Source organism: Neolamprologus multifasciatus, chromosome 14 (assembly GCF_963576455.1).
Source record: "Neolamprologus multifasciatus chromosome 14, fNeoMul1.2, whole genome shotgun sequence".
Taxonomy (NCBI): domain Eukaryota; kingdom Metazoa; phylum Chordata; class Actinopteri; order Cichliformes; family Cichlidae; genus Neolamprologus; species Neolamprologus multifasciatus.
Window position 1 is genome coordinate 33,642,824 of NC_140452.1, and position 27,906 is coordinate 33,670,729.

Here is a 27,906-nt window from a genome sequence, read left to right on the forward strand (position 1 = left end):
GGAAAGTACAGAATAATAACTAGTAGTGACCCACCAAGGGAGACAGTCATAGATGTGAGTAAAACAGATGAAGAGATCATGAAACCTTTAACACAGTTAAATGCAGCTTAAATCCTTTCAAAGTAATAGTCAACAAATGGAAACTAATTTGCTAATCTTTTGATTTTGAACAACTCAGAGTCTCATTTTTTCCCTATTCTCAGTTTTAAGCCTGATCTTAAAAGTAGAGTATGTCTGTCTATCTCCTGAATCCAAACTGGGAGCTGGTTCCACAAAAATACACCAGGAAGTACTTTGTTAGGATAAGGAAAAATAAAGTCTTTACAATATGATGGGGCCTCATTATTTAAAATGTTGTATGTCACGAGAGGAATTATGAATTTAACAGGGAGCCACTGAACAGAACCTAATATGCTAAATGGCCTGTATTTGTATAGCGCTTTACTTAGTCCCTAAGGACCCCAAAGCGTGTTACACTACATTCAGCCATTCACACACACACATTCACACACTGGTGATGGTAAGCTACATTGTAGCCACAGATGCCCTGGGGATCACTGACAGAGGCGAGGCTGCCGGACACTGGCGCCACCGGGCCCTCTGACCACCACCAGTACTGGCAACGGGTGAAGTGTCTTGCACAAGGACACAATGACCGAGACTGACCGAGCCGGGGCTCGAACCGGCAACCTTCTGATTACAAGACGAACTGCCAACTCTTGAGCCATGATCGTTATAACTCTTGAGCTCCCATATCGGGCGATATGGGAGAAATATTTTTGTTCTCGTCCCAGTCAGGACTCTTGAGGCAACATTTGGATCACCTGAAGGCTTTTTAGGGAGTTCTTAGAAGAACCTGATAATAAGGATTACAGTAGTCCAGCCTAGAAGTACTAAATGCATGAACTAGTTTTTCAGCATTGCTCTGAGAACAGGATGTTTCTGACTTTTTTTAGCAATACTGCTCAGATAGCGATGAAAGCGTATGCAGTGTTCTAAGACCACCGATTAAGGAAAGGACTTCCTATATAACACTATAAAAAGGCATTTGTCCTAACACTAAACCCTGTGGAACTCCAAAACTAACTTGTGTGTTAGGAATACTCTTCATTTACATTGACAAATTGGAATCTAAATACCAATGTGTGTTCTAATCTCTGTAGTAAAACAGAGGAACGTTATCTGTTGAAATAGAGTGAAACAGTAGTACTGATAAATTAAAACCTTTCATTTTGAGATCCAAACAATGGCCATGCTTACTTTTATGTATTGGCAGGAGGTTGGGGTTGTTTAGGGTCCCTTTCAGGTTGTTGGGAAAGAGATTAATTGTGAGCTGATTTTGACCATATTCATTTAAAATACATCTTGTAGACCAAAAGCTCTTTCCTCCTTCATTCTGAAATAAACCATGTAAGTTTGGGCTGTTAGGGAAGCCCAAAAGCAGGAAAGGGGTGACTTACAACTGATAACAAAGGCAAATTTTTCGTCATTTTGTTTCATGTTAGTGTCTAAATATCACAAAGTAAACATGAATTGCAGAGGTAAAAGGAGACATGAGATCAAGAAAAATGTCACAGTGATGAATGAGCAACTGCTCCAACAACACTCTCCACATGCACATTTAATGACAGTGTCATTTGCAGAACCTCCATTATGACTACAATCCATGAAGAGAGACAAGCTCCCTATTTCCATATTAATTACTTGCAACTACCAAATATGCCACATGGAACCAGTTCCAGACAAATGAGGGGTCTATTTAATACGGGGCTGCAACGATTCATCAAGTAACTCAAGTTAACTTCTTATAAAAAAAATAAATAACATCCTCAATTCAAATGTTTTGCTTTGATCCTTCATATTATCCACAATTCTGTCACACTCTTTGTAAGTTCAAGCATTTCACCCACAGTAGTGAGACCGTGAGCTCAACTGTAGCGAAAGAAAGTTTTTCCAGTGTCCAAAAAAGCAGCTTTTGTTACTGTAACATAAAACCAACTTTATTTATTTTTATATATATATATATATATATATATATATATATATATATATATATATATATATATATATATATATATATATATATATATATATATATATATATATATATATATATAAATAAAAACATAAACAAAACCATACTGACTAACACCAATATCGTATGATCGAGCCCACTGAATGAAACAAGAAAAATTCTTTGATGGAGAAGCAAAAACATGACAATGTCTAATGCTGTGATAATTTTGAGAACTATGTCAAATATAATTTTGTTTAAAAGTGTGTCAGCTCTTGATCCAGGAAAAAATAATAAATAAATAAAATGGGTACGGCTCAAACAAACTGCTGCTTTACTGATGTAAAGTAAAGCGACCTAAAAAACAGCCTGTGCCTTTCACTGTACATCAAAGACGAAGAGGACAAGGCAGAAGCAAAATTTCAAAAAAGTTTATTAAAGGGTGAGGAAAAAGCTGGCTGTGAAGAGGGTTAGTGAAGAGCACCGAGGTGGGAAAAGAGTTGGAACGTGATGGAAAGAAGAGACGAGAGAACTGATGAGAAGCACCAATGGAGCAGGTGAGTAATGGTGAGAAGCCTGATAAGAGAAAGTGTGAGTATGAAGGAAGGAGATGTAGTGTCCTTTCCTGAACTTCTTCAGATTAAGAGTGTTTAGTTTAGTGGAATCATTCTTCAGCAGCAAAAAGCAACCCTCAACATCACCTCAGTGATTTTCATCAGCTCTGAGCACACAGACGACTGGATGTGAGAAGGCGCTGGAATTACTTAAAATGCAGCTGGACTGTAAACCATGGCACAAACTTCTTATCTTACGCAAGCGAGGCAGTGGCATGGAGAAGGGCGCTGATAGCGTGACAACCACTGTTAGCATATCAAAGATACACAAGCTAGTATTAACGCAAGCAACCCCCACCCAATGCACAGACAGACTCATGCATATGCGCTTAACGAGGGCGCATTAATGCACTGTAGTATTGCAGGGACTTTGAAGTAGAAAAACGCAAATCCACCAACACAGTTATCTGCACACTTTAGAACATGAACTGTGGGCAATCATGACAAGGGTCTAAACACACATGAACAGCCTCCCTCTCACTTGGACAATGATTCGTGTCTGTCATCACAGTATCTGTCATATGGATGGACAGCTAACTCTTACTGAAAAGCTTGACTTGGAAAATGTTTCTGGAACTTGAAACGCCTCGAATTTTAGAATTTAGAACCATTATGAAAAATTCACTGATATCTATAACTTTAAAATCTGTTACATTTCAAATTAACAACTAGAAATCACAGGCAGAAGTTCATGAGACGAGTTAACTGAAAGACAGGAACTGCTTCTCCCACTGAAAATGCTATGTCCAGATGAACACAATCAAATTTGGGGGGTTTAAACTGCTGTGTTTATAGTATAGTATAACCCATCCTAAGACCTGACACAAGAACTGAGAGATACATGGTTATTCAGTTGATCTGTTTACTGTTCACTGAAGCCTCATCAAATACGGCCTCAGTGGAAGAGTGGCTGTTCAGATTTTCCTTTCCTTAAGGAAGGAAAACAGGGAGAAAAGGTTGAGGTAGCAACAGTTCCAATGGAGTGATTAATCAAATTTGAAATTTGTGGTTCAAATCATCAACAGCATGTACGGAGGAGGTCAGGAGAGAGGTACGAGCCATCTGTAAAACACAGTTTAGTCTCCATGAAGGCTTGAGACTGCATTTTAGCCACTGGTGTTGGGGTAGAGTCAAAATTGATTGAATTATGAACACAGACAAGTATCGTCAGATTCTCATCCACTGTGCAACACTGTCTGGAAAGCATTTGATTGATATGGCTTTATTTTTCACCATGACAATCATCCCAAACACATTCCCAATGCAGTGATAGAAAAGCACACAGTGGAACACCATCAGTCATGGATTGGCCTCCTCAGAGCCCCGACTGCAGCATAAATAAAGCAGTGTGGCATCAGTGAGATAAAACGGAACAAAAAACAGCCAACATCCAAAGAAGAGCTTTGAATGTCCTTTTAAGACTATTGCTGAAGACTAAATAAGTCACCCACACATAACCACACCTACCCCCCTTACCCACATGGCCACAACATGAAACATTCTTTACAATCGCCTCCTCTCGAGGATTTTTGGACCATGAAAGGCCAGTGCTCGTTTGTTGCTGCGATACAGGTAGATGACGCAAGACGGCATGTCGGGGGCTAGACACAAAAAAACCCAAAAACAAAACAAAACACAACACACAAAAGGCACACAGTCTGAGAGTTTCTTCTAATGTTTGAAATGAATTCAAACAATGTGTTTGGTCACAGTAGGACATGACAGATGACATGGCAAGAGCATCAGTCAGTGCCCTGTATTTAAATATTTGGTTCACTGGTACTCGACAAGTATTGCTACGGTTGTACAAATAGCATTTGGATAAAAGTGTAACTGACAGAGTTAAGTACAGCCACCCAGTCCTTATGAGAATGATTAATCTAAGCATGGGACAGCCTAAATATTTTACATTTTCTTTTAAAACTTACATTCTTAACAAACCTCAGTCCTGTTGTTACAAATGTATTCAGTTATTATCTTGGTTTAACATTCCTTTACTCAATCCTCTGTCAAAGTGTTAGTGGCAGATCACCGCCTGCTAGACCCACCTAACAGACAATGATCTTGGCTTGCTGTGATGTAAGGATCATTCAAACAGTTCTGGGCAGCCTCTCATCCAAAACAGTTCCTTGTGGCTTCAAATGCCAATATAGAACCAGTCATAGCATCAGCACTGAGGCTTCACAATACAGGGGGCATTTTCAGGTGAAGTCATTCATGAACACACAAAGATAAATGCTAATTGGTGCCAAATAACACTCTCGGAAACTAAAACTGAAGCACCAACTCTGTGGAGGCTTAAAAATGCTCCAATAGGAAACAATAACACAATATTATAACAATATGTTATAATATTGTGTAGTATAACAGTCGCAGGGTCCACTTTAGTGACTTGAATTATCAGCGATGAGGCCTAGCTACACCTCCTTGTGTCAGTCAATGAAAAAGGGAATACGACCGTTTTATTTTTTATACGGACAAACCAAAAAAAGTGAGTTTAAGTCATGCTAGAACTTCACCGTTTTATTTTATTGACTGAAACGTTTCCAAAATGCTGACAGCCTGAAATCACTGCAGCACAGTCAAGAAGACTTTTAGAAACTGAGTACTGGATGAGCCACACAGCAGCCTTACCAACAGAGAGTCACTTCAGTCAGAGACTGAAAGAGGCACAAATAAGAGGTCAAAAGACAGAAGTAGCCTGTGATTACAGGAAGAGACGTCTTACCATGAAAGCATTTCTACCAACAGTCAGGCGGCTCTCACACTGCAATGTGAACATGCAATCACAGCAGCCAAGCAGAAGAGTGGGAATAGCTGCTCCTCAGTCTCTAGTCCAAAATGAGGTCAGCACACAGTCAACAGCCAGATGAGTGTGGGACAGGGCAGAGACAGACAAGAAGAGTATGTGTGTGTATTTCGGTAAGTCGGCGAGTTCCTGCTTGTGAGGCAAGGATAGGGAAAAAAAAAAAAAAAAAAAAACAGCTTGGCTCCAGTTCCCAGGCCAAGACAGGAAAACAGCTGCTTGAGGGAGGAGGGAAGACAGAGAGAGGGAGGGGGAAGTGTGGGGCTTAGTGTGGAGCACGCTCAACGTCTTTCCTGAGCAGTTTAAAAGAAAAACCACACACACAACCAAAAACAAAAACACCCACTCTACCACAGATGCACTTACTGTGCTCCAAGTAGAAGAAAGGATGGCGGAAAGAAATGTGGGCGTGCACATACACACCGTGATCCTTCATTTGCTGATTACCAGTTCATTTCCACTGGATTCAGCTTGCTGACTGCTGTGCAGCTGAATCAGGACAGAATCGCTGCAGAGCTTTTGTTTAGACATTTTATTGAAATATTGCACTCGTGTCTAGACAATAAAGTTGTGAATGTTAGACTATAAAAACTTGTACACACTAGATAATATTTCAAGATACAACATACACACCGCAGCGTCTACTAGATCAAGCGCCTAGGAGTGACTTCCAGGAATCCAGCAGTGAGTTCGATTCAACTGACAACAACAACAGCAACTAATAACATCAAGCAGACTGTGTGAAAGCTCAGAGAAAGTGACTGCTGAAATCTCAAACTCACATTTCAACGATTGTCGTCTCCATGTGGAGTCTTTTTTATTTTTTATTTTTAAATTCACTATATTTTACAACTTAACCGTGTATTGTCACTTGATCCAAGCTGAAAGTAAACCTCGCCTCAGTTCAATACATAGTACATTCACACTAACATCCGACTAACACTACTGCACAATACCGAATGCCAATACTAACATTTACTTTAGAACCTGGGGCTTACGCATCTCAGACATTTGCTTTTCATCATGATGAGAACAGTCAAAACGTCCCGTGACTACATAAAAATACAGATTTCAGGGTCATGTTGCGACAAGTGCTGAAGAAATCATCAAATAGAAAGTACTGGAGGCATGTGCTGACTGTCAGGTGAGGTTGAAAGTGTTTTAAATGTTTTTACCAAACTTCTCCTTTGTATCTATAAGAGCAGATACCCGTAACTGTGAGTGCAGAAGCGCCACCCACCTGCTATTCAAACCTTCTGTTTTTGGAGCTGAAGCCAATCAGAAGAAAGTTGGCTTAAAGGTAGTAGAAACAATTCAGACAGTAGATGAAGTGACGGTTCCCAGTAGATAAATAATGACCATTCACTTGCAGAGTTCAAAAATTTAAATATGCGACTGGAAATCAGTATAACACCTGCCCTTAAAGTCAGCACAAACAGAGTTTTTCCCAGCCTTTTATGATGTGGTTTTATAAGAGTTCAAGCCTATATGTCAAACCTACACTTCAATGCGGTGTTTAGATATTTACCATGTCTATTTACATTAAGCTGGCTCTTTCCTCCTCATCTTCTCTCCTCTGCTAGGTTCTGACACCATCCCCCGCTCTCTACCTCTTCACCATGCCTCTCTTCCTCTCATCTTTCTCCCCTGAGAGACAAGAAAGCCCTCCTCTCACTTATCCCCCCCTTCCCGACAGGCATTCCTCACTGCCTGCTTTTAGTCTGCTGCTGAATTCTGCATACATTAACACAATACCACAAAAAAAAGAAGAAAAGAAAAAAAAATTGCACACTCACCACATTCATAACATATTCAACAACATCCACACTTAAGGCTGCCAGTGCTTGCCGTGGAACTACCTTGTTATAGCACGTCCTTGTATATGCATAAGAGTGCAGCAAGAGGTTGATGGTTCATGTAGACACCGACGAGGGTGGGCCACAACTCTGTCAACATCCCATTTTGATTTAAGGGTGCAAATTATTATGGAAGGAGTGAATACATCAATCAATTACAAACGTAATGAACTGACAGGGGCAGACACGGATTGGGGGAAACTGCAGTGAAACTGAAATAAGAGTGAGGTTAATGAATAAGTGGAAATAAATGAGTAAAGGGGAAGTGGATAAGCAAAACAAAACAAACAAAACAAAAAGTACACTGGTGTTTGCGGATCCAAATCAGCATTACAAATTTTTTTTCCCCCAAATCTATTTACTTTCTTCCTCAAAGGAAGAGATGGAGGACTTTATAAGATACAGATCAAAGATTCCTGTTGGCCAAGATAGTGGAGTGGTCAATAATAGGCCCATTTGTCCAAATGTTTTCCTGCCCGTCACACAGAGCTGCACCCACCAGCCGAAGACAACTATCAGTTTGCTGTCTCCCAGTCTCTGTTTACTCAGGAAAAGAATCTGATGGCAACCACGTGTTGGAAGCAGGAGCCAAAGCTAACCCTCTTTGACAAACTAGGTCTTTGTTTGTGTCTGTATACACACACACTGCTACAATCTATAATCTACAATCTGAATTTTGACTCTGTAAGTGGGCCAATGGAATCTGCAATATATGTTAACGCAAACTTTTGGTTTCAGTGTCCAAGTCTAAATCTCCCAGCCACCTTAACTATTCCTTGATCTAGACAGTAACTTCCTTGCAAGTGTGATGTACTTCACAGAGAATTAATATGAATATTGTAAAGATAGGCCAGATCTGTGATACACCTTTCAAGTAATCTAATCCTCTGTAACTTCATACGGTGCGCCTCCATCACGCTCAAGTGTGCTCAACAATTGAGCCGGTGACGTAGCCTTCCACAGAATGTAACCCTAACCAAAATTCTGAGACGGTAGTGCATATCAGCTGCTTTTGGGTTAGGAGCTGTTGAAAAATTTATCAGCAGCCACCGCAGCTCAGTTTTCCAGTTCCTACAGGTAAGTCCAAACCAGGCTGATTAGGTTTCCACCACTGGGCTCTGGTTTGGGACGAAGATCACTGAAATATGTCTGTCTTCACATCACCAACAATCAGCCACTTTCTAGCAAGTGATATGCCTTTGTTTGATAATGACATAGGCTCCCTGTGCCGATGGAGTCACCGTGTATTCAGTCTTTGCTGACAGGAAAGACTTTTTTCCCCCCTAGCTGCCAATAATAAACACAATGCACGGCTTTGACTTGCTTTGAATAAACAAAACGCAGCCTTTAATGAAGGAAGATTAGGGTTGAATGTGAGATTGGAAACTAACCTCTTAATCCATCTGAGTGCAAACTCCTTGACAAAAATGCATCTCTGCCAGGTCAAAAGGGAACGGTGTGGGGTGGTGGGAGTGAGGGTCACACAGTGAAGTCTTTGTTATTTCCTGATGAGATAAAACAGGTTAAGGTTGGACTAGTGTGATGTACAGAACTAAATGTTGTCTTTGTGGTCACTAATTAACAGTCCCTTTACTGTAACCGAGGAAAGGGTGCTATTAATATGATAAACAATAGATGGCAGATCATGTTAATGAGCTCAAACATTAAACACTCAAAAGGACAATTAGAGGCAACAGGCAGGCAGCGTTTTGCATTATACATTCAAGGATCACTAAAGTGCTGCTGGATGATCTCAAGAGAAAAGCCGTTTGTTTGGGTCCAGCTCAAATTCAGGCCAAGATGAAGGGATCGGAAATAAGAGGACGGTGACAAAGAGATAAGAAAGGAAGAGGAAAGGGGGAGGGGGGTTCTGGTCTGATGAATATTTATGAGCCTGTGCAATCTTAATGTTCATCAAATTTTAAGACTGTCCGTCTTCAAACATAAAAAAAGAAAAGGGGATGGTGTTTTAAAAGTATCCTGTGGATACACCAGTTCTCTGGCAGTGCAATGGAGCCATTTCTTTATGAGTGGGTCTCTGGCGTTTTGCATGCCATGTGCGGGCCTGTGTACACGGGTGACGTAATATGCATTCTTGCCAATGGTTTCACACTATTTGAGTGATCAACAGGGGCCAGAATGTGCCAAGAGACGCAGCAATGCGCCAGCAAAGACATTGAAGAGGAGGACTGCAAGCTAGACGCTGATGTAAACAAAGCAGAATCTGAGATGTTCGAAATGGCAAATGTTTAATGAGGAAGATAATAGAGCCCGTGCCTTTGTTAGGCACCGGGAAGAAACAGCAACAGTAACAGGGAAGGTACACAACTTAATCAGTGTATAAAATGGCTTATGGTTTGTCCACAAAAAGGCACAAAAATATTTTGTTGATGACATTCGACAAAACAAAAGTGGGATGACTTCTCATTCTACAGACTGAAATCAGACCATTTTCAGTTTTTCAGTCTTACACATTAGATCTTGGTAGTGGGGATAGAAGTTGTAAATTCTCCAGCACGTCCTGCACCTGCCTCATTGCTCAAAACATCTTCGACGCATCCTACTCAGAAAATCCTTTAAAATACAGAGGAGCAGCAGCTCTACAATGAGCACCTCTCAGATGACTGACATCCTCACCCCATCGTCAAGGGTGAGCCGAGACAACCTTTGGAAGAAGCTCATTTCTGCTTGTATCCTTGATCTTTTTCAGTCACTACTCGCACCTCGTTGCCATGGGTGAATGGAGGAACTTACACACTCGGCTCCCTCTTCGCCTCAATAGACCAGTACACATCCACTGTGCTCTGCCAATCCATCTACTCTCCACCACTCATAAACAAGACCCAGAGGTGCTTGAACTCCTTCACTCGAGGCAGATCAGAGCAGTCAGTGCACCCTTTTCCTGCTGACAACGATGTTTCTGTGGTACCAATTCTCATCCCAGGCACTTCACACTCTCCTGCCAATCACCCCATTTAAAGCTTGAGGTCAACTAAGCCAGCAGAAACCTGACACTCTCTGCCCAGTAAAAATGTATCGACAGAAAACTGCGACAAAGCACAACCTTGGCCATGTCCAATGAAAACTTCCTAAATATTTCTTCAAGATAAATTTTAACTTTTACAGACTCCTAAATGTCATGAATGTGAGCTGTATTACTGAATCAGTGCAGCTCGGAGGCTGTCTGACTGGCAGGGAGGTGCACTGCTGTGGCTTCAGCACAACATTCCTCCCCATGGTCATGCACACTGCAGCTTTGCACTGTTCACTTTCTACTGTGACAAACAAACTTCCCATGTGTGGGACTAACAAAGGTTTATCTCATCTTATCCCACTTGTCAAGTACTCAATATGCTGGCTCCTCAACCCGTATGAGCACGGCTAGAACACAGCAACTGTATGAGAAATGTGCAGTTCCTTATAGGAGGTCTTAGCTTGTGCAAATGTTGTCACTTACTGTCATCTGAGTCCAGATTCAAGCCTTTCACTGATTATACACATGCATGAATTACAGATGCCATCTTAAGCATTACATGTGAAAAAGAGCGATACCCCCTCCTATGAAGTCTGCTAAGCTACTGAGCTCATTAGGAAACCTGCCCAAGTACACATCTTCCTTTGTATGTATTCTTTGTGACTGCTTTACTGTAGACGAATTGATGCAAACACTTAAGAATGATAATTTCTCAGACATTAACTAAAATACTGTCAGCACTGAGGATGATATTACCATGGCAACTATAGCGTTGCATCTTTTTCAGCTAAACTGCACTTATAGGAGAGGGAAAAAAAATGATGGATTTAGCACGGTGGCAACAGAGTGCACCTCTTCCAAACTGTCAGCCCTCAAGAAAAGCAATCACATCTAACTGATCCGGGCCCCGACAGTGTGTAGTCTGACCAAACAGCAGGACGGCTCACAGAGCTTACACAGTAGCCGCTTTCCAATGCCCCTCACTCGTCGCCACCTGTTTCCTCCCACTCTGCCTCCACACAGCTCCAGTGACAGGCAGCGAGCTGGTGTGGAAACTCAAGTCAAGGTGATATCAGTGACACACAAGCATTCATCGCCATAGCATAACCAGTGAAGGAGCAGCCCGCCCTATCTGAAGGTTTAAGATGTGCACATTTATATTTTCAAATCTGTGTTACTGGAAATGAGGCACAAAAGACTTTTCTTGAAAACGCCATCAAAAACACTTTTCAATCTGGAGTCAAGGTGCCAATATGCTCCGTGATGAGCAGTTGCATGCACACACACACACACACACACAATTATATTCACACCGACGTCACAGAGCGATGGGAGAGCTACATAGAGGTGAGAAGGGACCACGGCTTCAACATCCTGTCCAATGTTCAGTGATGGCATATGGACTCTTGGATATTGTTTTTTTCCAGGTCTCAGGGTTTTGGATGCCTCACAGAAGATGAATCATTCTGTGGTCAATAACGGTTTCAGTTTGGAGGTCAAGTTTAGGATTAGAAGTGTTTGGCAGCAAAATAATTTGAACCACGCTGCAACATATTAAATAGCACTTGGGGAGCTTCCCTGAAGTTGCACTCTCACTGCTAACAGGAATGCCTCTGTGATGCAGTAGCCACCATGGGGTTCATGGTGATAAAGTTGGACAGGCAGAGGTGCAGTCAAAAAAAGTTAGTGAGCATGGACACTGTGGCTGGCTTAAAATATGCTGGCTGATACAGGCTTGGGTCTAGACCTATTACCGTTCCTACATTCATGCTTGTAATTGCCTACATTTAAATGCCAACTTCTTGTCATGGACTGACCCTGAAACTGCACCCATTAACCTGAAAACTGCATTACGCGTTTTTGTTTTGGGTTTTTACATCGTTTAATACACCTACAGTTAGCCACATTCAAAACCATTATTACGGAACTGCTTTTACATTTATTTGTATATTTTTTCTCTGCTAGATCATGGGCATGCAATTGTTAGCTGTCAACTAGCCAGGTAACTTACAGCTAATGTGTCCTTACTGTCTAATAACTCCTGCGAGAACATCTATACCTACGATTTTATTTAAATAACTCAACAGATTTGGACCACGTTGGCCTAAACTGTGGCTATTTTTAACCCTTTAAGACCTACCATAGAACCAAGGCCGCCAGAGGTTACTTTATATTTTTACATGCTGTAGTGCCATTTTTGTGAGCAAAAATAGTTTACAACAACAGGAAATTTATTTTGAGTGTCTTCATAGTTTTATTTTTGAGATACACCAATTTTTATATACTGCAGGAAAAACGAAAAACAATCCTATGATGCAAATTTGCAAAGAAACAGCATGTGCATCAAAATAAACCATTTTAAGCAGTGCAGTTTGAGTTCTAAGCATCCCAGAAACTATTCAGAAAAGCATAAAGTCAAACATGACTTATAAAAACACCAGTATAGGCTTTTAAGGCCTACAAGCAAAAATCTACATTTTCCGCAAAAATGACGTCACTTCCAGTTTCGGGCAGGTAATGGCGGACATGCGATCGTTCGCGCCGATGTCTGTTTCAATGGGGGAAGTGTTACGAACAGCTGATCGGATTGGCAAAGCGCGTTTCTGGAATATTTTGTTTTTGTTCCTGCAAGCGCTTTTTATGCAATATTTGCAAAGCTTTATGTGGAAGGAAACCATGACCTAGGACAAGCTAATGGCATGAGATGTAAGTACAACTCCTCCGGTTTCATATGCAAAAACATTATTGCGCTAGCTTACGCGGTTCTGGTTCTACAGGGATTTAAAAAGTTACGCAAAACGGAGCGTGCCTGCTCCGACCGGCTATAAAGGGTTAAATGGGTGTAACCACTTTTGTGTTCTAGTTCTGTTCTTTTAAATGTTCACTTCCTAAAGAACACACTGACCTCGTACAAGACCATTAACCACTGACTGCACTGGCATCTTTAACTAGGTGCATGAGTGTTGAGCACCTGTCGCCTTGCCAGTGCAACTCTGCTTCAGTCTTTTATCATCTACTAATAATTAACAGGACAATCGGTTTGAGGCAACTGAGGAACAATTCAAATGTAGTTTACAAACACTAGGGAAAGCAATTAAGCATACTCCAAAACAGGAAAGATGAGGCCAGGAGACATCTCCCATCAGTGAGGAGAGTGGTGATTATGAAGAAGTGCAGCTTTTAATGATTTGACATTTTTAACGATGGTTAGAGGGAAGAGGCAGCGAACCATTTTTCAGTAGAAGGCCCTTGGGACACTACAGCCCACGATGGTTTCCAGCTCCGTGTTTCAATTCAAAAACACTTTCATAACCAATCACTTTTACTGTCTGAGCAGCTCATGGGCCAAGACCAAAAATAGTGGCCAGTAAAGATAAGCTTTATCTTTATTGTACAAGTTAATGTCTGGTATGAAGATGAACAACCCTGTTAGCTGCTTTGAGGTGCTGAACCACCACCTCCTCATATGTACCAGACAGATGAGAAACAAATAAACCCAGTGATGAAGCAAGAACGTTTGAATATGAAAATTACAACAACCAACATGACTGGCAGCACGAGTTCCTTTCCACTATTGACCTGATTGCAGTTCCAGGGATTTTTTTTTATTATCACGTTGTAACCAATAAACACGAGAAACTTCATAAAGGTTGTGACATCAGTCTATAAATTTACTGAACTGGAACCAACTATATTTTAAAAGGTCATGCGTCTGTTTAATCACACTTAAATTCAATTCTAAATTTCCTGCAGGTTTTGTTCATTTGATAAACCAAAATGACTTGAGCTGAGTAAATTAAACGCCACTTTAAAAAAAAAAGAAAGAAAAGAAGCAATGTCATTATAAATGTTTTTAATCCCAGTGCAAGTGATTATCTTTTGGCCAGAGGCTGAATCCTTTGTCACAATTCTCATCTTCTTAGGTGTGCTATATTATGGCTGGGCAACAAACATACCCGCTCTATGCCACATCCATCGCCAGTGCTTTTATTAGGAGGGTTGTTTTTTTTTCCTGAGTGATTGATGTTGCTAATTTAGTGGCGAGTCTCCTCACGGTAAATAATTTACTTGTAAAGTACCGCGCAGGGGTGCATTATATCTTTCTGTAGCATTCAACTAGAACTGCTCTGGGGAAGTTTCCCCATCATGTACAGCGTTGGGCAAACGTCAAGACTCACTCTTCAGTTCTTTATAATTTACTAGGAAATTGGGAAATACGTGAGGCAATTTCTTGAAACTAGAAATTCAAACTGAAAACTGATATCCAGGAAAACACTGGACACATTTTTTTTAATTAAAAAATAAAATAAAAAATTAGAACAATGCTGGTTCATACACCTGTATTCAGCTACCACCCGCGTTTATTTCCTGTGTATCTGGTAATTTGGCACAAATCTTTTTGTTTATTTTAAATTGCTGATCAAATAGAGTTGGTAAGTTCAGCTGCCACAGTTTCTAATTGCTGGTAAAGTTTCAAAACATCAATCTAAGAATTTATGACAGACAGAAAGTTTTACTTACAATCGGGCAGGCTGGATAACACCTCCTGCCTTGCTCTCAAACTAACATTATTCTTTTATTATTATTATTATTAGACACAATCATAGTTCTACTACTTTGGTCCCCCACTTGTCCAGTCTCCTCAAACTTTAAGAAACCACTGCACACCATGCTGAGATATGTTAAGGTTTTGGCCAATAAATCTTTCAGAATCATCTTGTTGATTCAAATCAACAAGGTTTACTGCTCGATTCATAGATTTGGTGGGTAGCTTACCAAACAAAAGAAACATACTTCTGAAAATGATCAGGTACATTGACAGGACTGAAAGTGAGTGAAAAAGCAGCCAATATCCAAAGAAAAACTCTGAGACTCCTTCAGAAAGCTTGGCGAACAATTGCTCAAGACCACTTTTATTCATTCATTTTAGAATTTAACGATAAGTCATCTTGTGAGTCATGTTCAGATTCCTCCTGCTACAAAAGGGGGGGAAAAAAAACAAAACAAAAAAAAAGACATTTTAATAGCATAACGAGCTGTGCTTAAAAATGACTTGACAAGCTCTGCATGTAGGCCATGGGATGGTCGTGACGACATTGAGCTTAACTGGAAGGCATGTTAGCAGATCAAAAGTGCCATGTCACTTTGAGCAGTTAAATAAGCTCAATCTGCTATAGTTGAGAGCTTGTGGCCTCATCTACCCTAAAGAAAATAAATCATTAGCTACAGTCAAACACGGACTGAATTTACTTGGATAATTAATGGGTTTTTTGCTCAAGGACTTGACTGACGTCCAATTAAAAATGCAAAACAATATTTGGAAGAAAGGGGAAGAAGGAAAAAAAGACACGGGTGTGAAAACTGTCTTCTCCTGTTTGTGTCACTTTCATCTAAGCAATTTCCTCTCCCAGTGTCCCAGAAACACTCAGCCTCAAAGACATTCATCTGTCCCAAACTCAAGAGAACTCGCTACAAAACAAAGCTTTACAATTACCTTCTCTGAACATGTAGATAAACAATAGTGCAATAAATCTGCAGGCTAAATTTTCAAACAAAGATTGGCATTTGCCACCTTTAAAATATACTCCTTTCTTCATTTAAAAAGGACACCTGACCTACTAAACCGTAAACTACTCAAGAAAAAAAAATGTAGAGAAAGTGGAAAGATTAATAGGGTTCTTTAGATGGACCAACCGCTGTGAACAAAGGATGCTGACATCTTGCAGAACAATACAGCAGGCTACAAAGATGTTGAACATCAGTAGAACAACAGGGTCCCTAGGGCATAGATGTAGGAGCACAGCTTAATTATTCATGTCAGTGAACTACAGCTAAACAATGGTTAGGCTCTTGGGACGGTTCCAAATACAGGTGGAGGCATGTGTATGTGCAAGACCCATCAACAAAATAAGATGAGAAACCACCTTTTGGTGTGAGAGTTAAAATTCCTGGATAAAAAAATAGACCTTTGGGAGCTCAAACTCTGTAAGCACTGCTGATGGCATATCTTTAAAGCAATAAGTCCATGTTGCCTTCTTATGACAGATGGATATTATTACCCTGTTTTGTTTTTTAAAGACATTTGATTAACAAAAGTGCATTTTAAGCTTAAATAAATTAAAAGTGATTTTCCCTTTTACATGTAGGAAAACTCCTAGTAAACCATGTTTTAAAAAAAACAAACAACAACAACAAAAAACCAAAAAACAAACCACTCACTTCTGACTCCAAACATCCGAAACAGAGACCGTCAAAAAGCTAAAGCTGAATTCTCCAAAGAGGACCTCAAACTAAATGGTGATGTCACCTTGGGAACATCCCAAAGCATGTGGTTAGAGAAGGTTTTAAGGTTTGAATTAAAACAAGGCATTTCAGCACCCATTTAAAGTCTATTTATATACATAGTGCCCCATTTTCAGAGGCTCAAAACTAATGCATCAACTGACAGACAGGCAGTTTCATGGCTCGTTCTCTCATTATTCCATAACAAAAAGCTTCAATGAAAAAAGTTTTTCACTAAAAGTCTTTAATGATGTCCAAAGACTTTTGGATGCAAGTTAATGAGTCCATTATTAGAGTGAAAAACTAAAATAAACCTATCAGAGAAATGTAGCAAAAACTTTAGGAGTAGCCAAATCAGCAATGTGGTACATTCTTAAGAATGAATGCTTTGACCAACACAGCCACTACCATTACAAATTTTAAAGCCGTAAGTATCATCTTGCTATCCGGTCTGAGAGATGACGTGATGAATCCTGCTTCCGGGCCCAAACTACTCTGCATTTAATAAGGCTTTTGTGTTTTTTTACATGTTTTAATGCTTTGTATGTTGTTTAATCTCAACAAGCCCCTAAAAACAGTCAGTGATCACTGTCGGCCTCTCTCGGTTTTTATTACCGCTAATCATTTTAAAGCTCAGTTTTTAAAACCTTACGATGTAACTATAGCTCAGCCCGTGCAGCAGTATATTGATAACTAACCTCATGTTGTGGATGGATTATCTCAGTTGTTCTCCCGACTGAAGTTCAGTCTGTTTACAGCATCCTGCCATGCGATTGCATTTGTCCCGAACCTTCGGGAACCCTCACGTTAACTTTAATTGAGTGGAAAAAGGTTAGCGTTTATCCTCCCCACTTCACTGTTTATATTATGCTAACATAGCTGTGTCGCTAGCAATCATGTAGCACATCATTATATACCAGCTAGCCAAATTTCAGTAACCCTACAAAAGTCCCTGCTGTTTACTTTCCTGTCTTTATTTATATTGGAAGTGATAGCAGAGCTGTACGTCTTAATTTGTTTTATAAATCCCTCATCAGAACATGGTATATTATATTTAGATGCAAGCTAGCAAGCTAACGTCCTGCTAACTTTTAACTCCGTTAAATTTCATAAATTCGGTTTTCGTGGATGCCTGGATGTTAAACTTAATTGTTACACCTGGTAGAGCAGCAACACTGATCATTTTATTACAGACAAAAGAATTTAGACAGTTTTTAACTCTCAGCGATGCCACAGTGATCATTGGACTTAGGGACCTGCAGCAGAGTTTGGGCCCAGGCACGGCTAATGACATCAGACTTAAAGACCGGATATCAATGCTAAAGTGACATCAGTTGTTTACATTCTCTAGCAGCCCAAACATGTCTGAGAGCGAGAGCTGCCTATCACTCAATGACTATAAAGAGAGCTAAATTCAGTATTATGAAAGTGGACTGGTTACAAGTGATTGGATGTCTTTCAAAGCACAACCCTTTGCAAAACAGGTAAGAAAATTATTCCCCGTAAAAAAAAAAAATAGAAACACACTAATGAGTAAAACCAAGCTATGAAGCCAAGCAAAGATGATATACTAGCAACCTGAGACCAAAAAGTAAGCAAATGAATCAACCAAGCATTGCCGGAAGACTGGGTATCTCCACCTTATATGACAGGACAAGCATGTGGTGGATGTAATAATAATAATAATAATAATAATAATAATAATAATAATAATAATAATAATAATAATAATAATAATAATAAGATTAGATTTATATAGCGCTTTTCAAGGCACCCAAAGCGCTTTACAATGCCACTATTCATTCACTCTCACATTCACACACTGCTGTAGCCACAGCTGCCCTGGGGCAGACTGACAGAAGCGAGGCTGCCATATCGCGCCATCTGCCCCTTTGGCCAACACTAGTAGGCGGGAGGGTTAAGTGTCTTGCCCAAGGACACAACGACCAGGACAGAGAGCCCGGGGATCGAACCGGTGATTCTGGTTACAGATGCGCTTCCCAACCCCCTGAGCCACAATTGTATAAATTACTGATACAATTACACAGTGGTCCTAGAGGGGTTTAAGGAGCTGGTTAAAATTCTTGAGTGATAATACAACATTCTGGGTAGAAAACTGGAAAAGGATGGAAACTTCCCTTCATATTGTCTGCATTAATAAATTTCACTCCCTGCAAGCTGCAATCAGACAAAATGTTTCATTTTTTAATTTAACTTCCTGGAAATATCGCAATACAATCTTGAAGTCACCTAATAAAGACAATTATTTGCATGGTAAAGAAAAACAAGTCACAACATCTAGCCAAGTTAAGAGCACTTTTGAGGGGGCAGGCATATCGTTATTAAGGTCTTAATTCTATTCCTAAAGTTTTTACTGGTTCATATTACTATTCCCTTTTGTTTTATCAGTTTTTTCTGCATTGTTTTTATATTCAAAATATAATATAACATAATATATTCAAATAATATATGACAGCTGGGATAGGCTCCAGCGTCCCCTGTGACCCTGAAAAGGATAAGTGGAAGCAAATGGACGGATGGATGGATATATTCAAAAAGCTTTTTGAAGATATAAAGTGCTTTCAAAGAAAGTTCTGTAAGTTAATAATAATAATAATAATAATAATAATAATAATAATAATACAGTCAAGAAACACCTTCATAAACAGAAATAGCGAGGGCGTAACTGCAGGTTTCACTCAAGAACAATACTGCCAGATTAGACTTTGGACAAACAATAGTCAAAATAAAATCGTACCTGAATGATAGGAAGAGAAAAGTATGGAGAAGGGGAGAAACAGCTATTGATCTGAAGCACACCACATCATCTGTCAGACAGGGTGGAGACATTTTACAGCATGGACACGTATGGCTGCCAGTGAAACCGGGCCACTAGTGTTTTTGATGACGTGACAACTGATAGAAGCAGCAGAATCAATTCTGAAGTGTACAAGACTATATTCTCTGCTCAGACTTAGATGCTGCAAAATTGATTGGACAGTGCTTCACATTTCAGGTGGATAATGAGCCAAAAACATACTGCAAAAGCAACCCAAGAGTTTCTCAAGGCAAAGAACTGGAATATTCTTCAATGCCCAAGTTAGCCCTCTGATCTCAACCCAATAGTGCATGCTCTTCAGTTACTGAAAATACATACAGGAGGCAGGGACGCACAAACAACAACTGCAGGTGGCAAAAAAATAAATAAATATCATTGTCCAAATCACTGACTAGAGTAAAGCAGTAAACAAGGTTAGAAACCATGAGGATTAAAAAGACTTCCTTTATTGAGAGGGAAAGTCTGAACCACGTTCATCTGAACTCAGTGGCATGTAGAATGTTTTTCTGTCAGAAACTGACTGTTAACACAATAAGTATTTACATGGATAGTTGGACATAAAGGCCACTATCATGAAATGAGCACAGCTGGTGACTGCTCCACAACAATTTATACAGGTTTTGCTACACAATTATCCCATTGCCACAAGATTTACCACAGTCAGTGCACAGCTCCAAATTAAAAAGCCACAAGACTATCGACAAAGTGAAACATTGCATCTAGAGTTGGTTTACTCACACTCTGTTAATCATATGCCTCTGCTTCAGCATATTGAAAAAAAAAAATGCATCCACCACCCTCCTGTTATCCCTTCAATTCTGTTTCACTAAGCTGACAGCAGGCTGCTGTGTACGTCTGCACTTCTTGTACCAACATACACAAACACACCATTGCATAATACGTTATCCGAGGTGAGATGATTCACTGAGGCTGTGTATGTGGACTCTGGCCTCGTGCTGACCCAGAGGTTTGGGTACACTGTTTTGCATGCAGCAGTTAAAGAGAGACAGCACAGACCGCATATACTGCTACAGACAGGTAAGTGGGGTCAATCAGATAAATCTGGTAGTTTTGCATCTCTATATCAATAATGGAATCTTGATTATTTGGAAATCGTGCACATATGAAAAGAGATCACAGACAGGAGCACTTTAAATGCAATTCAAATTAAAAACAGGAGGGATGGAATGAGTTGCCAAGTTTGGGGGCGTTTCTGACCCTAAAGCCCATCTCACAGGGCATTTTACAGCCTTCCTGCACCACAGTTGGTTCCCCTTTGCCTGCAAAGACAAAGAGAGTCAAATGGGGCTTGAATGCCTCAGGAGACTGTAGTCGCAGTGTTAGCAACAAAAGAGCTGCAGTCAACTATTGAAAGTGATCCACAGATCAAGACACATGCAGGCAAACTTAAGATCTTACTGCTTAATAGCAAAATAAATACTTTTTTTGGAAGTAATCAGCTGCAACTAGTGCCGGGCAATATGACAATATATATCGTGTGGACGATAGAAAAGTGTCTATCGTGCCATTTGTCTTCTATCGTTTCCAACCTAATTTTATAAATTATTACACAAAATATATCATACCCTTTAAAACCGGTCGGAGCAGGCACACTCCGTTTTGCCTAACTATTTTTAAATCCCTGTAGAACTGGAACCACGTAAGCTAGCGCAATAATTTTTTTCTGCATATGAAACCGGAGGAGTTGTACTTACATCTTATGCCATTAGCTTGTCCTAGGTCATGGTTTCCTTCCACATATGGCTTTGCAAAAATTGCATAAAAAGCACTTGCAGCAACAAAAACATAATCCAGAAACAAGCTTTGCCGATCCGATCAGCTGTTCATAATACTTCCTACGTTGGAATATAGGTCAGCACGAAATATCGCATGTCTGCCATTATCTGTCCGAAACCGGAAGTGACGTCATTTTTGCGGAAAATTTTATTTTTTACCTTCAGGGCCTTATAAGCCTATGCTGGTGTTTTTAAAAGTTATGTTTGACTTTATGCTTTTCTGTATAGTTTCTGGGATGCTTAGAACTCAGATTACACTGTTGGAAATAGTTTATTTTGATGCACATGCTGTTTCTTTGCAGCAAGTTGGGAAAAGAAAAACTATAGCCAGCCAAAGATACAACAGTCTTTCACACAAGGCCCTTATGAGAAAACATCCCAGCGCCATAAACAAACCACAGGAGCCATCTCGCGTTACATTTGTAAAGGCATGGCCCCTGTTTATGTAGTTGAGAAGGACAGCTTTCGTGACCTCGTCAAAGTCCTTGATCCGAGGTATGTAAGCACTTCAGTAAAGTCGAGTTGCCTCGCTTATATGACGCATGCCGGGCCAAAGTAGAGAAGGCTGTTTGCAGTGTCGTGCATTATGCCTTGACGACTGACCTATGGATGAGCAGAGATACGCAGCCCTACATGAGCGTAACTTTCCATTTCATTAACAAAGACTGCACCCTCTACGCTCGCTGTTTACAGACTGCGTACTTTCCCGATGACCACAGGTCAGGTGGTATATCGTGATATAAAATAATTCATATCGTGATAAATATTTTTTCCATATCGCCCAGCACTAGCTGAAACTAATGAAAGCTTGGCTTATAGACCGTTTCAAGACAGGAAACTAGAGACTACAGGATGATCATGACATCCCCAAAATAAAACCAGTAAACAAATATCCTAAGTAGCTGAACATTTGGGTGCAGCTCTACAAGAGTAATTTTCATTCATAGGAGTTTGTATTTCTATACACACTGTGCCCAGCTTCTGTGCAAAGTACAGAAACGTGGGTGGAAACTTTCTCCAAGAGGAGCTCTTTACACCACATCCTTCTTAGATGTGAAAGATAAACAGCCCTGGTATTTTGTCTCTCCCTCTACACACTCTGCTGAGAAAATCCTTGGTGTGCCTGAAGGGCTGGGTAAAAAAAATACAAACCCTAAATAGCACCAGGTACCACCAGGTGGCACGCAGTATTCTGATGTTCTAGTCATACATTCAGTGCCTGAAGTAAGAATGCAATGAGCAGGGTTTTCTCAATTGTTTAGCATATTAAAGGAAACCTTTTGCTTAAAAAAAAGAAAAAGAAAAAAAAGAAGAGGCTTTGCATCAATACAGTCTATTATCAGTGTCATGATAGAGACCGTGTGCCTTTCCTATTATTCAATAGCAGACAAAGGCCACAAACGACCCATCTGAAAGCCAGTGGTAGTCACAGCTGAACCTGGTGGGAAATGTTGCTGCTTTGCATGCAGTCCCTGCTGTTCAATCACCCTTATCAGGACAGGGCAACAAAAACAATAGGTGGATTTATTTCTCCACCCCCAACCCCAGCCAACAAGAGTGGCTAAAGCCTTAGGGCAAATCCATCCAGCATTTGCCCTTTGGACTAAAGCCTCTCTGAAAACTGTTATCCTCCATCAATAACACTTGTTAAGAAAAAAGATCATTTAAACTGCCTTGAAGAGCAACTAAACATGAGTGGGAGCAATTTAAAAGAGCCGTTCAATTTACTGTGAGCCACTCAAGTAATTAGATTCTATTACAAGAGTGCAAACACAGGGACACTGCCGGCCTTTTAAAATGACCTGCTGTCCCGTAAAGCCCAGGCTGGGCCCTGCTCAGCACTAGCTTGCTCTTAATGGGATTTCACAACATTAACATTCTACTGAGTCAGCATCAGACACACTGACTACAGCCTTGCTCTGCTGAAACAGCCTGGGCTCTGAGTGTACATCTTTACTACCGAGTGCAAGTCTCTGTTAAAGTGAGCGTGGGATGGAGGGATTAACCGGACAGATAAAAGTGGAATTCTGCTGGAATCCCTCCAGCAGGTACTGGAGAGACAGTATTCAATTTTTGTCTATGGAGGGAAAGTGTCTCCTAACAGTTTCAATCCATTTTTTTTCACCTATTAAAAAATTATGAGCATTGCAAGTGCTGCTTGAAAATTGGGTTACACACCCTTCTGTTGCTTTTTTATTTCAGCACAATGCTCTTTCCTGACAATGTTTGAATTACTCATTGGAAAGTATCCACATCGGTCATCCCAGGCTCTGTCACGTGTCCCACATTTATATTTTACTTGGGACATCCATACAGATATTCTAACCACCATCAAAGCACATTTTAGCATTCTGTACAAGCTTGTGATAATGACGCCATCTATGATTGCCTGACTAGCACAACTGCTCACTTACGGCAGAAATTGCGATTACTTTCTTGAATATTGTAATTATTTAAAACAAACGTTCTAATACTATATGATCATTATATAAAATAAAATTTAAGAAAATAACACAAAGAAGACAAAAAAAAAAAAAGCCTGAGTCCTTGATGGTGATCGAGGACACAGGGTCTTTTAACATTAGACATGAGTTGGACACAGACCATAGAGTCCATCTCACAAAGACAACCACTAGTCTCTGCAAGCCTGCCATCACCACAGGATGTTTACACAAAGGGACTGACTGCCTCAGGGAGAACAGAAAGCTGACGGCTATCCTGTGTATGCTACCATAAGTGAATCATGAGACACTGAGCGATCTTGAGAGTGTGCTGGAGTGGGAGACTAATAATCCCTCCACTGCACACTCTCACCTATGGAAACCCTGAGTTAACCAGAAATATACTGGTTAAACTCAAAGTTAACCAGTATATTCTGGCAACCAGCTGAGTCAAGTCCCTTTTGGCAAAGAGTCACATCACAGAAGATTTCCACTTGTTGGTGCAGACTGACTCAAGTGGATTTAAAGCCCCTTTTCCATTAGTACCTACTCAGATCGACTCACCTTGGATCGCCACAACTCGACTCAGATTGACTAGTTTTCCACTACAATTCAGTACTACCTAACGTGCATGACTGTCATCATAGCAACGCGTCTGAGAGTCCCGCAACACTACAAAAAAGGTGGACGTCTAGGCAAGAATATACCTGCTGCTCGGTGTGTGGGCTTTTCATCAGATTCAGCGACCACAGCGTTGTTTTTTGTTGCATTTTCCCTTGTTGCCAGGTTTTTTTTAAAAAAAAAATATATATGGTGGTTTTCATGAATAAGTCACTCTCATAATTCATCAAGTGACACCACTGGCATGCAGTCTTAAGACATCACATTTTAGTACTAACAAAAGAACCAGGTACTAAGACCTAATGGAAAAACCTGAAAACCATAGCGAACCATGCCGAGTTGATCCAAGTAGGTCCAATAGAAAAGGGGATTTATACTTGCCACATCCGCGAGTCCACTAGGGCAGCGGTCCCCAACCTTTTTTGCGCCACGGACCGGTTTATACCCGACAATATTTTCATGGACCGGCCTTTAAGGTGTCGCGGATAAATACAACAAAATAAAACTAGTACCGGTACCGAAAAAAAGAAAATTTATTCATAACACAGGTGAAAAGACCAAGGAAAACCCGAGTAAACGATAACAAAATAACGCTGAAAACCGATAAAAACCCTGAAAACTATACATTTCACACCTGAGCCTCAACTCTCGCGGCCCGGTACCAGACGACTCACGGACCGGTACCGGTCCGAGGGTTGGGGACTGCTGGTCTACTGCACCACTTCTGCATACGTCACAAGGCATCTATGGCTTGCATCAGATGTGGATAAATAAATGGCAGTAGTTGGTACCTTGGTGAACAAAGACACATTTAGTATAGTCTGAAGGTGGAGAATTCATTTATCACAATCTGATCAGTTTATCATAAAGATTTTACAAAACTAGTATGTGATGAGCAATTATGTTGCATTCGTGAACCTCATAGCACCAACTGGTGAGATTCCTATATGGGGGAATACACATCCAAAGACCCCACTCACTAAAAATCAATCCAGATCACTGATCATTAAGTGAGGTCTACTTACGCAGGTTAAACTATGTCACAGAGGCGGTCTGTTATCACACACATACCCCACAGTCAGTGGGCTCCAATCAGCCATAAAAATCCAGAAGCTGAAGAAACACCAATTCCCTGCTTTTTAAAATCCATGAAGCGGCCACTATCTTTTATATGACTGAAGATGACCCATAATATAAACTAAACATAAATCAGAACTCAACTGCTGACTTCTAACGCCATGTTTACATTTATGCATGGTCAAAGGGAGGTGAGCTGACGTCATGATAGCCACAGGGTCGAAATCCAGATGGCTGGAAGTGGAGTGCAGGGGTCATTAGCCCCTCTATTAGGAGAAGATAAGCTTGCCGTTGTACTGTATGGGAAGCTAGTTAACATTCACACCATGTCCAGTGCTGCCTCTGATGGAGCTGTGGAAAGTGCTTGCTTGTTGAAAGATTCTGGCTTTTGTTTATTACACTGTTGACAACTAAAAAACACGATCCAACCAACCACCACAATGGTTTGCCTAGCTGCCACATCAGCCAGCTATGCTCTCCATCTTACCATCTGCTGTGGTCCACCCACACAAATCTCCCATAACACTTGATCTGGACAGTAGCCTGACAATACCCTGGAGGGCAAAGCAGATGGTGTGGTTACAGGCAAGGCGTTTAGCCTTGAATAGCAGGCAGGCTTAAGATTAAATGGCCACTGAATGGAGTAAAACAGCCTAGCTGCAATTGGTTGAAACACACTCTGCTACCTACCTTGTTTGCTCACATGGAAAGCAGCCCGTTTCAGAAAAAGAAGTTCACCAACTAGCGAAATTAAACCAATCGGGCAGCACACATGTGAAAACATCAAGACCTCAGGCATTCAGGTGGTGAAAACTGTGCTTAAAAGGTGCATTTAAGCAGTTTATAAACACAAGGAAAACTAGTTTCATGCATGATCCTTTAAAACGGCAAAGAAAAAAAATAGTTTGGCGTTGACACATTTTAGTCAACTACAATACAGGTCGATTGACTTAATGCTGCAGCAATGTCATCTTAATGCATCCGGGCACGACTGACTCCCTACGAAGCCATTTATATGAGTATACCAAGCCTATATACGCCAGCTGAAGCACCAGTCTTAGCTGTTCAACAAGTTAGCCTTAAACATAACAATGACCAACCTGCTCTCAAAAAGCTTATGCCGAAATACTCAGAAAACACCTTTAAGTTTAGTTATTCTTTGTGTCGTCTGTCATCAAGGAGAGGAGCACGAAAAAAAGACCCGAACATTTGGTGGAGTTCGGGAGAACGCTCCCGTCTCCGGGCTGTTCGTGAGAAGAAGGTAACGTCGCTTTCGCGAGCCTCAGAAATCAAACAGGCAAAGTTTGAGTTCGAGGAGTTTTCTGCTTCCCGCAATGCCAAGCGACGAGCGTCCTTTACAGACTCTGTAGTTTCTGACTGATAGAAAAAGAAAAACTAACTTACCACACACAGACCTCCGGTAAGCGCATCCAAAGCTGGAGGGTTTCGAGAAAGACGACCCGACGAAAAAACAAAACAAAAAACTAAACCACCTCTCACGACGCCAAGTTTTCTCTTTCCTCAGTGAAAACGACTGCTCGGAATTAATACGTAGAATAACATGTAATAGTTACGGTAATGAGTTTACGCTAAAGACAAAACGAGACAAACAAAAACCCACACAGACCTAATCCAACACGGTATACGTCCGTGTTGACGAAGTGAAAGGACGCCTTACGAACAGCGAGCGGCTTTCTTTGTTCCTCCTGCCTGCAGCGGCTGTTCCGCGGATATTATCGCCGTTCATGTGTCCCTGACAGCCGCTGATTGGCTGGAGGGTCGGGATCAAGAAAAGGTGACTAGAGTTAAGCTAGCAGCCCAGCAAAGCGTTTCCGGTCACGACGCCCGAGGAGAAACGCTTCACTTAAAAACGGCATTTTTAAAGCGAATTTGTGTCCAGTCTAGAGACACGGAGTTATAAGAACACGCACCGAACGACGTCGTGGAGTGTTTTTGTGAGCTTTTGTTGCCAAATGCTATTTTTTTCCCTGAAGGTGTGCTTTTATTTTGTGTGTCGGCTTCTCCGCACTTCCTGTTACACTATCGCGTTTAGAGCTGAGGCAGGGTGGAGACCACTCCATGCCTTACATAGTTTTATGCTGAGCTTAATCACAATGGCTCAGTGCCTTTGCAGTGTATTAACGTGAACTTGGAGCACTGGTTCTACTTTTTGTTATGAAAAAGTTCATAAGAAAATATTTCTATAATTGAGACTATGTCTTGGTGACACACACAATATGTAATCCAACCATTTCATAGAACATTTCCTGATCTTTTTTGTCTTTGATTAATGTTGCATACTTAAATAAATAACTTAAAGCTGACATTGTTTATGGATTTATCCAAAACTAATGGCTCAGCAAGCTTATTTCTCACTTCTAATGCACCTTGCCACAAAAGCCAAACCAGTTCAGGCAATGACAATCACACTGGTTTGTTTGGATTTAGGTGTGGTGTGCTCACAGTAAGCACTGTGACTCCACCTAATGCCAGTTCATATCAATATTAACTCCCTCTCCATCATCCCAGTCCAATTCCATCTGTGCTCATCTCACCTGCAACGGTATTAAAAGCGTACGGAAACAC

At 40.7% G+C, this 27,906-nt stretch overlaps 1 protein-coding gene across 5 annotated transcripts in view; it reads right to left on the minus strand.

Moving 5' to 3' along the window:
- LOC146504474 (SPRY domain-containing SOCS box protein 4-like) overlaps positions 1–27,094 on the minus strand; it is a 49,127-nt gene extending 22,033 nt beyond the window's left edge. Inside the window, exons 1-2 of one of the 5 annotated variants that reach the window (XM_085131088.1) lie at positions 26,725–27,094; positions 8,682–8,795 (exon numbers count right to left, since the gene is read on the minus strand). The gene's annotated coding sequence lies outside the window, so the exon portion shown is untranslated. The other 4 variants (XM_085131090.1, XM_085131089.1, XM_085131093.1 and 1 more) reach the window with 4 other exon arrangements.
- Between the last annotated feature and the right edge of the window lie 812 nt (positions 27,095–27,906).